The sequence below is a fragment of the Triticum dicoccoides genome, chromosome 1B, assembly GCF_002162155.2.
Source record: "Triticum dicoccoides isolate Atlit2015 ecotype Zavitan chromosome 1B, WEW_v2.0, whole genome shotgun sequence".
Classification (NCBI taxonomy): Eukaryota; Viridiplantae; Streptophyta; class Magnoliopsida; order Poales; family Poaceae; genus Triticum; species Triticum dicoccoides.
In genome coordinates, this window is record NC_041381.1 from 439,760,521 (window position 1) to 439,766,874 (window position 6,354).

Here is a 6,354-nt window from a genome sequence, read left to right on the forward strand (position 1 = left end):
ATGTTCGGGATTTTTCGGTATTGTACCGGGAAGGTTCTAGAAGGTTCCGGAGTGGGGCCCACCTGCATGGGGGGACCCACATGAACGTGGGTAGTGGGGGCAAGGCCCCACACCCCTGGTCAAGGCGCACCAAGATCCCCCCTTAGAAGGAATAAGATCATATCCCGAAGGGATAAGATCAAGATCCCTAAAAAAGGGGGATAACAATCGGTGGGGAAGGAAATGATGTGATTTCTTTCCTCCCACCTTGGCCAACGCCCCAATGGACTTGGAGGGCAAGAAACCAGCCCCTCCACCCCTATATATAGTGGGGAGACGCATGGGAGCTTCAGACGAAGTTCTGGCGCAGCCCTCCCCCTCTCCCAAGTCGTCCTCCTCTCCCGTGGTGCTTGGCGAAGCCCTGCTGGATTGCCACGCTCCTCCATCACCACCACGCCGTTGTGCTGCTGTTGGATGGAGTCTTGCTCAACCTCTCCCTCTCTCCTTGCTGGATCAAGGCGTGGGAGACGTCACCGGGCTGTACGTGTGTTGAACGCGGAGGTGCCGTGCGTTCGGCACTTGATCATCGATGATTTGAATCACGACGAGTACGACTCCTTCAACCCCGTTCTCTTGAACGCTTCCGCTTAGCGATATACAAGGGTATGTAGATGCACTCTCTTTCTACTCATTGCTGGTCTCTCCATAGATAGATCTTGGTGACACGTAGGAAAATTTTGAATTTCTGCTACGTTCCCCAACAGTGGCATCATGAGCTAGGTCTATTGCGTAGATTCTTTGCACGAGTAGAACACAAAGTAGTTGTGGGCGTTGATTTTGTTCAATATGCTTACCGTTACTAGTCCAATCTTGTTTCGACGGTATTGTGGGATGAAGCGGCCCGGACCGACCTTACACGTACTCTTACGTGAGACAGGTTCCACCGATTGACATGCACTTGGTGCATAAGGTGGCTAGCGGGTGCCAGTCTCTCCCACTTTAGTCGGAACGGATTCGATGAAAAGGGTCCTTATGAAGGGTAAATAGCAATTGGCATATCACGTTGTGGTGTTGCGTAGGTAAGAAACGTTCTTGCTAGAAACCCATAGTAGCCACGTAAAACATGCAACAACAATTAGAGGACGTCTAACTTGTTTTTGCAGGGTATGCTATGTGATGTGATATGCCCAGAAGAATGTGATGAATGATATGTGATGTATGAGATTGATCATGTTCTTGTAATAGGAATCACGACTTGCATGTCGATGAGTATGACAACCGGCAGGAGCCATAGGAGTTGTCTTTATTTATTGTATGACCTGCGTGTCATTGAAGAACGCCATGTAAATTACTTCACTTTATTGCTAAACGCGTTAGCCATAGAAGTAGAAGTAGTCGTTGGTGTGACAACCTCATGAAGACACGATGATGGAGATCATGATGATGGAGATCATGGTGTCATGCCGGTGACGATGATGATCATGGAGCCCCGAAGATGAAGATCAAAAGGAGCAAAATGATATTGGCCATATCATGTCACTATTTGATTGCATGTGATGTTTATCATGTTTATGCATCTTGTTTACTTAGGACGACGGTAGTAAATAAGATGATCCCTTACAAAATTTCAAGAAGTGTTCTCCCCTTACTGTGCACCGTTGCTACAGTTCGTCGCTTCTAAGCACCACGTGATGATCGGGTGTGATGGATTCTTACGTTCACATACAACGGGTGTAAGACAGTTTTACACAGCGAAAACACTTAGGGTTAACTTGACGAGCCTAGCATGTGCAGACATGGCCTCGGAACACGGAGACCGAAAGGTCGAGCATGAGTCGTATAGTAGATACGATCAACATGAAGATGTTCACCGATGATGACTAGTCCGTCTCACGTGATGATCGGACACGGCCTAGTTGACTCGGATCATGTGATCACTTAGATGACCAGAGGGATGTCTATCTAAGTGGGAGTTCATAAGATGAACTTAATTATCCTGAACATAGTCAAAAGACCTTTTGCAAATTATGTCGTAGTTCACGCTATAGTTCTACTGTTTTAGTTATGTTCCTAGAGAAAATATAGTTGAAAGTTGACAGTAGCGATTATGCGGACACTAGAACGCTTATGTCCTTAATGCACTGCTTAGTGTGCTGAACCCCAAAAGTCGTTTGTGGATGTTTCGAACATCGAACATACACGTTTTGATAACTACGTGATAGTTCAGTTAAATGGTTTAAGTAGAGGCACCAAAGACGTTTTCGAAACGTCGTGGAACATATGAGATGTTTCGAGGGCTGAAATTGGGATTTCAGGCTCGTGCCCACGTCAAGAGGTATGAGACCTCCGACAATTTTCTTAGCCTACAAACTAAGGGAGAAAAGCTCAATCGTTGAGCTTGTGCTCAGATTGTCTGAGTGCAACAATCACTTGAATCGAGTGGGAGTTGATCTTCCAAATGAGATAGTGATGTTTCTCCAAAGTCATTGCCACCAAGCTGCTAGAGCTTCGTGATGAACTATAACATATCAGGGATAGATATGATGATCCTTGAAATATTCATGATGTTTGACACCGCGAAAGTAGAAATCAAGAAGGAGCATCAATTGTTGATGGTTGGTGAAACCACTAGTTTCAAGAAGGGCAAGGGAACAAAGGGATACTTCATGAAACGGCAATTCAGCTGCTGCTCAAGTGAAGAAACCCAAGGTTGAACCCAAACCCGAGACTAAGTGCTTCTGTAATAAGGGGAACAACCACTGGAGCAACATTACCCTAGATACTTGGTAGATGAGAAGGCTGGCAAGGTCGATAGAAGTATATTGGATATACATTATGTTAATGTGTACTTTACTAGTACTCCTAGTAGCACCAGGGTATTGGATACCGGTTCGGTTGCTAAGTGTTAGTAACTCGAAATAAAAGCTACGGAATAAACGGAGACTAGCTAAAGGTGAGCTGACGATATGTGTTGGAAGTGTTTCCAAGTTTGATGTGATCAAACATCGCACGCTCCCTCTACCATCAAGATTAGTATTAAACCTGAATGGTTTATTGAATCTCGATCGTAGTGATACACATTTTCATGCCAAAAGATATAAGATAGTAATGATAGTACCACTTACTTGTGGCACTGCCATGTAAGTCATAATGGTATAAAACGCATGAAGAAGCTCCATGTTGATGGATCTTTGGACTCACTCATTTTGAAAAGTTTGAGACATGCGAACCATGTCTATTGGTGTATATGCATGAAGAAACTCCATGCAAATGGACCGTTCGGACTCACTTGATTTTGAATCACTTGAGATATGCAAATCATACCACATAGGCAAGATGACTGAAAAGCCTCGGTTTCAATAAGATGGAACAAGATAGCAACTTGTTGGAAGTAACACATTTTGATGTGTGCAGTCCAATAAATGCTGAGGCATGCAGTGAATATCGTTATGTTCTTACTTCACAGATGATTCGAGTAGATGTTGAGAATATTTACTTGATGAAACACAACTCTGAATTATTGAATGGTTCAAGTAATTTCAGAGTGAAGTAGAAGATCATTGTGACAAGAGGATAAAATGTCTATGATACGATCATAGAGATGAATATATGAGTTACGAGTTTTGGCACACAATTAAGACATTGTGGAAATTGTTTCATAATTAATACCGCCTGGAACACCATAGTATGATGGTGTGTCCGAACATCATAGTTGCACCCTATTGGATATGGTGCGTACCATGATGTCTCTTATCGAATTACCACTGTCGTTCATGGGTTAGGCATTAGAGACAACCACATTCACTTTAAATAGGGCACCACGTAATTCCGATGAGATGACACCGTATGAATTATGGTTTAGAGAAACCTAAGTTGTCGTTTCTTAAAGGTTTGGGGCTGCGACGCTTATGTGAAAAAGTTTCAGGATTAAGCTCGAACCCAAAGCGGATAAAATACATCTTCATAGGACACCCAAAATAGTTGGGTATACCTCCTAATTCAGATCCGAAAGCAATATGAATTGTTTCTAGAATCGGGTCCTTTCTCGAGGAAAGGTTTCTCTCGAAAGAGTTGAGTGGGAGGATGGTGGAGACTTGATGAGGTTATTGAACCGTCTCTTCAACTAGTGTGTGGCAGGGCACAGGAAGTTGTTCCTGTGGCACCTACACCAATTGAAGTGGAAGCTTATGATATTGATCATGAAACTTCGGATCAAGTCACTACCAAACCTCGTGGGATGACAAGGATGCGTACTACTTCAGAGTGGTACGTAATCCTGTCTTGGAAGTCATGTTGCTGGACAACAATGAACCTACGAGCTATGGAGAAGCGATGGTGGGCCCGGATTCCGATAAATGGCTCGAGGCCATAAAATCCGAGAACGGATCCATGGACTTTGGTGGACTTGCCCGATGATCGGCAAGCCATTAAGATAAATGGATCTTTGAGAAGAAGACGGACGTGGATGGTAATGTCACCGTCCATGAAGCTCGACTTGTGGCGAAAAGTTTTTCACAAGTTCAAGGAGTTGACTACAATGAGATTTTCTCATCCGTAGCGATGCTTAAAGTCCGTCGGATTCATGTTAGGATTAGCTGTATTTATGAAATCTGGCAGATGGATATCAAAACGAGTTTCCTTACCAGTTTTCGTGAGGAAAGGTTGTATGTAATACAATAAGAAAGTTTTTGTCGATCCTAAGGATGCTAAAAGGTATGCTAGCTCCAGCGATCCTTCTAAGGACTGGAGTGAGCATCTCAGAGTTGGAATGTATGCTTTGATGATGATCAAAGATTTTGGGTTTGTACAAAGTTTATGAGAAACTTGTATTTCCAAAGAAGTGAGTGGGAGCACTATAGAATTTCTGATGAATACATGTTGATTAGAAATGATGTAGAATTTCTGGAAAGCATATAGGGTTATTTTGAAAGTGTTTTTCAATAGAAAGCCTGGATTAAGCTACTTGAACATTGAGCATCAAGATCTATAAGGATAGATCAAAATGCTTAATAATACTTTCAAATGAGCACATACCTTGACATGATCTTGAAGGTGTTCAAGATGGACCAGTCAAAGAAGGAGTTCTTGCCTGAGTTGTAAGGTACGAAGTTAAGACTTAAAGCTCGACCACGGCAGAATAGAGAGAAAGGACGAAGGTCGTCCCCTATGCTTAAGACGTAGGCTCTTCAGTATGCTATGCTGTGTACCGCACCTGAAGTGTGCCTTGCCATGAGTCAGTCAAGGGGTACAAGAGTGATCCAAGAATGGCTCACAGGACAGCGGTCAAAGTTATCCTTAGTAACTAGTGGACTAAGGAATTTTCTCGATTATGGAGGTGGTAAAAGAGTTCGTCGTAAAGGTTACGTCGATGCAAGCTTAACACCTATCCGGATAGCTCTGAGTAGAGAGACCGGATACATATAATGGAGCAATGATTTAGAATAGCTCAAAGTAGAACAATTATTTGGAATAGCTCCAAATAGAGCGTGGTAGCTGCATCTAGGAGATGACATAGAGATTTGGTAAGCACACACGGATCTGAAAGGTTCAGACCCGTTGACTAAAACCTCTCTCACAAGCAACATGATCAAACATAAAACTCATTGAGTGTTAATCACATAGTGATGTGAACTAGACTACTGGCTCTAGTAAACTCTTGGGTATTAGTCACATGGCGATGTGACCTGTGAGTGTTAATCACATGGCGATGTGAACTGGATTATTGACTCTAGTGCAAGTGGGAGACTGTTGGAAATATGCCCTAGAGGCAATAATAAAAGTATTATTATTATATTTCCTTGTTCATGATAATTGTCTTTTATTCATGCTATAACTGTATTATCCGGAAATCGTAATACAGTGTGAATACATAGACCACAATATGTCCCTAGTGAGCCTCTAGTTGACTAGCTCGTTGTGATCAACAGATAGTCATGGTTTCCTGGCTATGGACATTGGATGTCGTTGATAACGGGATCACATCATTAGGAGAATGATGTGATGGACAAGACCCAATCCTAAGACTAGCACAAAAGATCGTGTAGTTCATTTGCTAGAGCTTTGCCAATGTCAAGTATCTCTTCCTTCGACCATGAGAGCGTGTAACTCCTGGATACCGTAGGAGTGCTTTGGGTGTATCAAACGTCACAACGTAACTGGGTGACTATAAAGGTGCACTACAGGTATCTCCGAAAGTATCTATTGTTTTATGCGGATCGAGACTGGGATTTGTCACTCCGTGTAAACGGAGAGGTATCTCTGGGCCCACTCGGTAGGACATCATCATATGCGCAATGTGACCAAGGAGTTGATCACGGGATGATGTGTTACGGAACGAGTAAAGTGACTTGCCGGTAACGAGGTTGAACAAGGTAT